This window comes from Equus quagga, chromosome 9 (genome assembly GCF_021613505.1).
Source record: "Equus quagga isolate Etosha38 chromosome 9, UCLA_HA_Equagga_1.0, whole genome shotgun sequence".
In the NCBI taxonomy this organism is placed as follows: Eukaryota; Metazoa; Chordata; class Mammalia; order Perissodactyla; family Equidae; genus Equus; species Equus quagga.
This window is the reverse complement of record NC_060275.1, coordinates 112,748,674-112,758,967: the sequence shown is the minus strand read 5'-3', so window position 1 is coordinate 112,758,967 and position 10,294 is coordinate 112,748,674. Positions and strand designations below refer to the sequence as shown.

Sequence of the window (10,294 nt, the reverse complement as noted above, 5' to 3'; positions counted from 1 at the left end):
CTGGGGGGCTGCGGGGCCGGGCCGGCGGCGTCCCCCGCGCGTCCCGCCAGGCCCGGGGCCGCCGCCGCCGCCCGGGGGCATCTTCCGCACCCTCCCCCACTCGGTTTCGTCTTTTTTGTGGTCGTTGTGCCCGTCGCCGTACAGGCCCTACCCCCTCCCGACCGAACTTCTTTGTTGACTGTGAAACTTCGTGAAAAATAGCCCGCCAGGTGACGGCCGAGTGGGGGGGACTGACCCCTGCTTAAAACCTCGCTCTCCGCGGAAGAAGGTGTTTACTGAACGAGGAGGAGGAGGGTCCAGCGGGTGGTTGGAAGCGGGGAGGCTCTTTCGCATTCTTTTGTTTTGGTGTCATTTTGTTTTTCATCCGTGACACCAGGGCGCAGGGTTTTGTGTGTTCGCTTTGTTTTGTGAGTGCGTGTGTCTCGGAAGAAGCTGACCCGTGTAAATTGAACGCATAAGGTGTAAACACCCATGAGTATTGAAATGCATTTGCTGATGCAAATGCACTGAGGGTAGGTTATTTTTAAGCGGTTTTATGTTTTTAGAGCCTGTCAGATCATTTAGTGAGTCTCTGGAGGACATTACTAGATTATCCTGGGTCCTTGATGTTTTGGATATTTGATGTTTGGACATTTATGCTTTGGATATATTTTTGTGGGGATATGATAAGCGTCTTTCAGCCTTATAGATTGCGATTTTGGTGGTTTTACATGAAAAATCTCGAGCACTGTCATGGTGTGGAGTAATGAGTGATAAAAAGTTTGATATTGTCTATGTATGTTATCAGTTGATAGAACTCGATTTATCGTTTTTTAAAAAAGTCTTCAGATAATCAGTAAGCACGTCAACTATGAGGACATTTGCATGTGACACTGGACAGTTTACAGAGCATACTCACATGCGTTCACATTTGATCCTCATAACAGCCCTATGGAGTATATAGGTGTTATTATCTTTTATAGATGCGGAAATTCAGGCTTAGTTATTTTAGTACCTTGTCCAAGTTTCATACACTAGTAAGAGACAGATTTGAACCTAGACATTCTGATTACAAATAGAGTTTCCTAAAAAAAAAACCAAAAAAACCAAATAGAGTTTCCTTTTATTATGCCCCAGTCGTGTTTATTACACACAGTGAGTGACGCTAATCGCCACAGGAGACTCCCTTGGAAAAAATAGTAAAGTGAAACTACTGACAAGGGTAGGGATTACATTCTTTTTGACAGGTGGTCCGGTGTGTAAATTTCTGTCTACATAGATTTCACATCCTTTCCGATTCACATTTTAATGACTCAATCTAGTAAGGCATGTATTTATTTATTTATGACTTGATGTGTACTGACAAATTATAGTAAATTCCATTCTTTCAGCCTGGGCACGTAAGTGCTTGTGTACATTCATGGTGCAATAGTGGTAACTCAGGAATTGTAGGATCTTGAAGTTTATATGGAATCCTGAAAGTATTTTTAGTGTACTTCTAGTGCTTAAACATATTTGTGTCATTGTGCAGTTATAATCAGGGTGAGATATAAATGGTATTTATTTACTGACTTGAACACTCTTGCCTATAGGAATAACTCACATTTACTGAGGTCTTGATGTATGGCACTTCATAAACATCTCATTTAATTCTCAACATTTTTAGGTGGGCAGTATCCCCTTTTCACAGATGAGGATGGTTTGATTAACTTGCCCAAGGTTATACAGGTAGCACATGTCAGTGGCAAGAGTGATTTTCAGGTCTGTAGACTCCATGGTTGAATTAGGTGTTTCTAAGTGTATGCCCAGTGTCCACTGCTGTAATAGCTTATTTTTGTCACTCCCTTTATTGGATGAATTATTTGCATAATTTGACAGAACCTTATTTTGCATTTGTTTTGTAAAACTATTAGTCATGAAATGAAAGTGAGTTTTAATATTTCTCATGGCTATTTTTGCAAAATTCCAAATTGGGAGTCTTCTGAAATTTTCAAAATTAATTTAAATTTAACTTGAAAAAACACTGGAAGGAAAGGGAGGATTACAGAGGATTTTATGGTAAAAATGATACAGTGAAGAAAAAAGCTTGGAAACAGTTGTTCTATTTGCTAAATTAGTTATTATAGATTATTTCTTAGATTAAAAAAATAACATTTGGGGTTTTATCCGATTACAAAAGAAGCAGTTTTTATGTAGAAGGCTTGGAAAATAGGGCTGAACAGAAAGAGAACTAAATTTAAAAAAATCTTTTAATCCTATTGCCCATTGTTAAAAACACTGATCATGTTGTTTACTTTTGTTTGTTAATATGTTAACTGAGCAAACAGACTAAGAATGTTACTAAAATACCAACCATGCAAAGAGTGTAACTCTTCCCTCTCTTTTAAAAATAGCACATTACTTTCCTCTAGTGGTACCATATATGATGTTATAATGTTCAGAATGTTTTGTATTTGTAGTAAATGATACTGAATTCTGTTAGAAAATTGGTTGTTGGCCAGATGGATTTTGGCCCTTCATAGTGTTTGCTAGATTTTAAAGATCTCTAAAGTGTTCAATGTATTAAATTTTATTTTTGTAAAATCAACAAGTTTGTAATCCATTCTCATAATACGTAGGATGGATGAATCATTCTTATTGTTTGTGTTTAGTTTGTATGAGTGCAGTTTTGTTATGTAAACTGCTATCCATCATCAAATCTTTACACCTCAGAGCTGCAGGAGACCTTAGATATGCAGCTTCTGACCCTGCAATGCACCGAGATATTTCAGTTTCAGGAAAAAAAAAATCTGTCCTTTGCCCAAGGATATACATTTTTTTAAAAGGAAAAGCACTCACTGTTGGAATAGATATTGCAAGGAAGTAATTGATGTATGAAACTCCCATCAAGATATTAAACGTTTTGCTATAGTAGAGTGCTTTCATTTCAGCCCAGTGATACATAGAACTCATTTTTTTTTCATTTTGCTAGATTACTTCTTACACTAACAGAATATAATGCAAAATCTTATCAGCAGTTTTTTAATGGAATGCTGCAGCAATTGTTCTTTACGCTTTATGAAACATTCATTGGGAAGGTATGAAGCTGAAGTGTATTGCAGTTGATCATGTTCTTTATTTACTATGGCAAAAACTTGAGGTGACTTAGATTTGGAAAAAATGAGTTAAAAGGTTGGGAAGTTGTCAGAACCAGGCAGCTAGTTACTGTCTTTCTAGAACCACATGGTCTTTTATCTCTGCTTCCAGACATGTTGGCTTCATACTTCTCACCACAGATCAGCTTTCACTGCTTTGGCATGCTCATGACCAAGCAGACAGGCACCTATTTGACAAACGTTTATTGAGCACCTGTTATGAGCCAGGTACTATTTTATGCGCTTGGGCTAGGCAGGGAGCAAGATAGACAAAATCCCTTCTTTCTCAGAGCTTTACATTCTTGTTTTTGGCTTCTTGAGGAGGGACGGAAGACAGAAAAGAAGCATGTAATAAATTATCTGGCGTAACTAGAAGGTTGTAAGTGCCGAGGAGAACAGTCAATCAGGAGGGAATAAGGAGTGCCAGGATGTGAGGAAGGGGTTGCAGTTTTCAATGTGGTAGTAAAGGAAAGCCTCACTGAGAAGGAGCAAAGGAGAAGGGGCATTAGACATGTAGATTGCTCTGTGGGCAGAGTATTCTAGGCAGAGGGAATAGCCAATATGGAATCTCTAAGATGGGAGTATGCCAGGAATGTTCAAGGAATAACCAGCAGACCATTGTAGCTGCAGTGGAGTAAATGAGTTGAGGGAAGGGTAAGTAAAATATGAGGTCAGAGAGATCGTGGAGTCAGTGGGAGTGAAGAGGGGGAGTGAGCATGTGGGACTTCCATGAGATAGGGAGCCGTGGGAGGGTTTTGAGCAGAGAGTTGAGACATGAGTTGTCTTGCCACTGTGTCACTGCCTCCTTCCCTGAACATACCTCTTTCCTGATGAACTGTTAAACTCAAATTTGTGGGAGCTAGAATATGGTTCGCCCATCTTGGGTCAGGTGCTTACTCATGATCCAGGTAGGTGGGTGTTGGTGGGGAAGATAACATAAGAATACAAATTGTGTCAAAAGGTACAAACTTCCAGTTATGAAATAAGTCCTGGGGATGTAAAGTACAGCGTGATGACTGTAGTTAATAATACTATATTATATATTCCAAAGTTGCTAAGAGAGTAGATCTTAAAGGTTCTTATCACAAGAAAAAATATTTATAATTGTGTGGTTATAGGTTTAACTAGATTTATGATGGTGATTGTTTCACAATATGTGCATATTTGAATCTTTATGTTGTATACTTGAAACTAATATAATGTTATATGTCAGTTATATTTTTTAAAAACGTATAAAAATCATGGCTGACTGTGTCCATTCTTGATCTGGGCAGACATCCCAAAAGGTGTCTGCTGCATGGTTGAACTAGAATACCTTCCAGGCTGGAATGCTATGAGTGATTTAATACTGGGCTACCCATGTATCCTCTTCCAGACCAGGCTTATTTTAGTGGGTTTTACTTGTCTCCTGTAAGGACATGAAGATTGTTTATTTTTGCTATAATACAGGTAGAATAGAAAGAGTTCTTAAAAAGGAAATAGGAAGTAAGACCCCAAGGGAAAACTGTCATTAATTCAGTCTATATTTTAGAATGCTATTATAGTGGGCTGGGCAGGGTATTATAAGAGTTTAAATTATGGCAGAGGGAATGGAAAGAATGAGAAAGAAGAAACAGATCAGGGTAGAATTAATAGAATATAGTGATTGATGAAGTGATGTAGGGAGGAGGATTTAAAACAATTGATTTCTAGTATAGTTTGATCAACTGTGAATGGGAAGAGATAAGTTCAGTTGTGGACATTGTATTAGTTTGCAAGGGCTGCCGTAATGAAGTACCACAGACTGGATGGCTTAAACAGCAGTTATTCTCTCACTGTTCTGGAGGCTAGACTAGACGTGTGAGATCAAGGTGTTGGCAGGGTTGGTTTCTTCTGAGGCCTCTCTTTTTGGCCTGCAGATTTTCGTCTTCTCCCTGTGTCTTCACATGGTTTTCCCTCTGTGCGTGTCTGTGTCCTAATCTCCTTTTTATAAAGGCACCAGTCATATTGGATTAGGGCCCACCCTAATGACCTCTTTTTTAACTTAATTACCTCTTTAAAGACCCTGTCTCCAAATATAGTCATTCTCAGGTACTAGGGGTTAGGACTTGAACATACGAATTTTGTTGGAGCAGGGGAAATGATACAGTTCAGTCCATAACAGACATGAGTTCTGGAAGGCTTGGAAGACTTTGGAGCGTTTTCTGTACATTTACTTCTTATAACTTAACTTTGTTATAATGTCCTTTTAACCGTGCTGTCTCTCTTCCTTACTCCCACTTGACTATGTATTTTTTACTGACAGAGTAATAAGGTATAATTACACACAATAAAATTTACCCTTTTTAGTGTGTAGTTCAGTTATAGCACTTTTGAGATAGAAGAGTTGGAGAGTCCTTGTCTTTTTTTTTTCCTCCATTTGCCACATATTGAATACCTGCTATGTACTGAAACCCTGTCCCAACAGTGTTTCCTACATAAATTTAATTTCCCCCATTATCAAACATTGTAAAATTCCTTAGAGGCACTTTTATTGAATAGAACAGTTTGAAGACCAATAGTCTTAGGATTGATTCCTTTATGTTCTTAAGAATTGAGGACCCAAAGGACTTTTGTTTATGTAGGGGATAAAAACACACACACACACACTGTATTAGAATTGAAAACAGAACTTTAAACTTAATACACGTTAACAAAAATAGCTTTATGATAAATGTATTTTCCAAGACAAAAACAGTTTAGTGAGACCAATAGCATTGTTTACATTTTTTGCAAATCTCTTTTATATCCGGATTATTAGAAGACAGTTGGATTCTCATTTCTGCCTCCACACTTACTCTGTTGCCATGTGTTTTGGTTAAAGTGTATGAAGAAGATTTGGCCTCAACACAGATAGTTTGAAAAGGGTGGGATGTTTTCAGGTAATTTTGGATGTTCTTTGTTAATATGCCAAAAGTCAACAGTGGAAGTTTCTTTTTTTTCCCCCCTTTTTCTCCCCAAAGTCCCCCCTGGTACATAGTTGTATATTCTTAGCTGTGGGTCCTTCTAGTTGGGGCATGTGGGATGCCGCCTCAGCGTGGCTTGATGAGTGGTGCCATGTCCGCGCCCGGGATTTGAACCGACGAAACACTGGGCCGCCTGCAGCGGAGTGCGCGAACTTAACCACTTGGCCACGGGGCCAGCCCCAAGTGGAAGGAAGTTTCTTATGCAGTGTTGTATCTGAAAACATATCAATCAACTTTTTTCTTTTTGAGGCACATTAGCCCTGAACTAACATCTGCTGCCAGTCCTCCTCTTTTTGCTGAGTAAGAGTGACCCTGAGCTAACACCCACGCCCATTTTCCTCTACTTTGTATGTGGGACGCCTGCCACAGCATAGCTTGACAAGCAGTGCATAGGTCTGCACCCGTGATCCAAATCTGCAAACCCCGGGCCGCCAAAGCAGAGAGTGTGAACTTAACTGCTGTGCCCCCCGGCTGGCCCTCAATCAGCTTTTTAAGAGTAAATCAACTTAAGTTAAAATCCATTGGTCTGATGGTTTAAGATAGTGAGTCCAGAAATAGACCCATACATATATGGATAATTGATTTTTGACTAAGGCACAAAAGCAATTCAATGGAAAAGGTATAGTTTTTCACCAGATGGTGCTGGAATAATTGAATATCCATAGGCAAAAAATGAACTTGAGCCATACCTTGCACCATATACCAAACAGAATTAACTCAAAGAGATGTTAGACCTAAATGAAAAACCTAAAACTGTGAAACTTATGGAACAAAATATAGGAGAAAATCTTTGTGATCTTGGCTTAGGCCAAGATTTCTTAAGTACAGTATTAAAAGCATGATAACTTGAAAGACACTGTTAAGAGAATGAAGACAGGCTGCGGAAAATGTTGGCAAAACATATCTGATAATGGATTCTCAAAACTCAATAATAAGAAAATGAATAACCTAATTTAAGAAATGGCCCAAAGATTTGAACAGACAGTTCACTGACGAATATATGCACATGGCTAATAAGCACATGGGAAGATGCTAGGCATCATTTTCATTAGGTATATACAAGTCAAAACCATGATGTAATTCACACCCACTAGGATGGCTATAATCAAAAGGGACAGATAGTCAGTTTTGCCGAGGATGTGGAGAAGTTGGAACCTTCGTTCATTGCTGGTGAGAATGTAAAATAGTGCTGCTAATTAACCTCCAAAAGTTAAACTTATCATACGACTCAGCAATTCCATTCCTACGTATATATCCAAGAGAATTCAAAATGTATGTTCACAAGCAGTAGAAACAACTCGTTGTCCGCCAACTGATGAATGGGTAAACAAAATGTGTATATCAGTAAAATGGAGTACTATTTGGCAATAAATAGGAAAAGAAGTACTCATATATGCTATAACTTGGGTGAACCTAATAAACGTTATGCTAATGGAAGAAATCAGTCAAGAAAGATTACCACATTTTATATGATCCAATTTGTATGAAATGTCCAAAATAAGCAAATATATATGAAAAGAAAGATTAGTGGGGAGGGCTAACAGAATGGGGAGTGACTGTAAATAGTTACAGGATTTCTTTTTGGGATGATGTTAAAAAATTAGATTATGGTGATGGTTGCATGACTTTGTAAATATATTCAAAACCATTGAATTGTACACTTTAAGTTGAACTTTATAATATGTAAATTATATTTCAATAAAGCTGTTAACAAATTAAAACTATGAGATATTACTACATACCTATTAGAATGGCTGCAGTTAGAAAGACTGACCATCACAAATGTTGATGAGAATGTGGAGTGACAGGAGCTTTCATATACTGCTGATGGGAATGTAAAGTGGTACAGCCACTTTGGAAATCAGTGTAGCAGTTTCTTAAAAGGTTAAATTGCACCTACTCTGATCTGGCCATAGTCTCTGTGGTTATTTAGTAAGAGAAATGAGTGCATACAAAGACTTGTGTACGAATGTACATAGTTTTATTTGTGAAATCTGCAGACTTGAACCAACCCAAATGTCCATCAACAGATGAATGAATAAACAAATTGTGATACATCTGTATAATGGAATACTAGTCTGCACTGAAAAGAAATTAACTTATTGATACACACTACAGCGTAGATGAATCTTAAAATTGTTATGCTGAGTGAAAGAAGCCAGACAAAAGAGAGTATGTTCCACTTATATAAAACTTTAGAAAATGCAAGTTAATCCATAGTAATAGAATGCAGATCAGTGGTTGCCTAGGAATAGGGGGGAGAGAAGGGTGGGATGGAAGGATTACAGAGGGATGAGAGTTAATTTTGACGGTGATAGATATGTTTATTATCGTGATTGTGGTGTCAGTTTTACTAGTGTCAAGCTTATCAAGTGATACCCTTTAAATAAGTACATTTTATTGTATGTCACTTATTCTTCAGTAAAACTATTTTTAAAAAATCCATTGGTTTGTCTCTTACTCATGTTGGGTTTTATAACATCAAATATAGATAATTGGTAGATATTGGATCATTGAATTATGCAGATCTTCCAAATGTTGACCCATTTCATGTATAATATAAAAACTTCACGTTCATTAACATCCCCACTTATCCCATCTTGAAAAGTCCTTAGGTATTGGGGAAGCTGTAATGCTCATTGTAGTGGATACAAGTTTTGTAAAATCCTAATTTTTGCTTGAAAGTTTGCTTTTTATGATTGGCAGCAAATATTATCAGTTATTTTCCTTGGCTCCTAGGCTCACTTCATTCTTTTGTGACAAAATGCCAAGTACCCTGATCTGTCTGAATAACTGTCAATTTTTTTTCCATAGTAAAAATAGTGTTTCATGGGAGAAAAAAAGCAGCTAGTTTAGCTGACAACTCCAAAGAATTGTACCAGTGCTTTTTCTTGAGGCACCATTGCTTTTGAGCTTAAGTTGGGAGTGAGCCCGCTCTCCTTGTATTCTCCAATTCTAAAATTTCCACTGGATTCTTCTTTGTCTTCTATTTTTCTTTGCAGTCTGTGTCTAGTCAGGAAACAGAAATCTCAATAATCTAACCAGAGGAAGTTGAAAGAATTATTAAGCTATGATAAGAGGGTGACTATGTAGATGTAAAAAATACTGTGAAGAGTACCCTGGGTGAGAGGGAGAGTATCCAAGTAGGGACAGACTTGGAAGGGCTGGGGCCCTCCTCTCAGCTGTGGTTCCCTCTTCATTGGAGGAGTCTGGAGTTGTCTAAGCCAGAGCTAGTCCACAGTGTCTGGGCAAGCAGGAAACAACCCTCCAGGGTGCAGGAGAGCCAAGGTTGATGGGTAGGCATGCAGAGGGGGTTGGGGTACCACGGTGGGTACTAGGCCTGGAGTGTGTCAGGTTCTTATCAATAGGGCTGTGGGAAGGTGTTCACTATAACAAACCTACTGACAGTGCTTCAGGAGCAAGAAAATGCTTCCTTCCTCCTGAATTGTCCCTCCAGCACCCTCTACTGACAAATCTGTTGTAGAAAATGCTTACAAGAGCTTAGTCTCTTATCACTGTGCAGGTACTGAAGGATGAATTTGGAGCTGAGAGGAAATAGACTGATACTTGGCACACTCCTGCTAAAACTGTTGAACCACTCCCTGTATTGCTGAACTTGCAGTTGCCTACTGCTCTTGGAGCAGTGGATTGATTGGTAATTCGGCCTTGCAAACATAGATTTAGTTATTCTCCGTGTATCACAAAGTTTAGTTATTGTCTTATCTCTCTAGGTTACTGATCATTACAAAATTAACATTCACCCGTACTGTTGCTCCTGGAAACCTGAAAACTACATTTTTTGGCCTCCTTGCTGACTAGGCTTGAGCTGCATTTCGAGAAGCACTTGTGGGATCAGAATTTGGAGGGAAAGGGTGAAGCCGTTCTCTACTTCTGGCTCTAAAAACAGCAGTGCAGCTCATTGCAGGTACTGCAGATGCCTGCAGTAGTTATGGAGGTCATAGTGGTGATCCGCCCTTTCATGAGCAACCTCACCCCCAGACCCTGGCCACCACTGATGTCTTTCCATCTCTATAGTTTTGCCTTTTCCACAGTGTCGTAAATGGAACCATACAGTCTGTAGGTTTTTGAATCTGGCTTGTTTCACTTAACGTAATGCATTTGAGATTTATTCACATTGTCGAGTATATCAGTAGTTTGTTCTTTTTTGTTGCGTAGTATTCTGTTGTAAGGATGTAC

General features: G+C 38.7%; 1 protein-coding gene across 2 annotated transcripts in view; it reads left to right on the top strand.

Annotated features, from left to right (window-relative positions):
* MARCHF6 (membrane associated ring-CH-type finger 6) overlaps positions 1–10,294 on the top strand; it is an 82,673-nt gene that overhangs the window by 808 nt on the left and 71,571 nt on the right. The gene's annotated exons all lie outside the window — the stretch shown is intronic.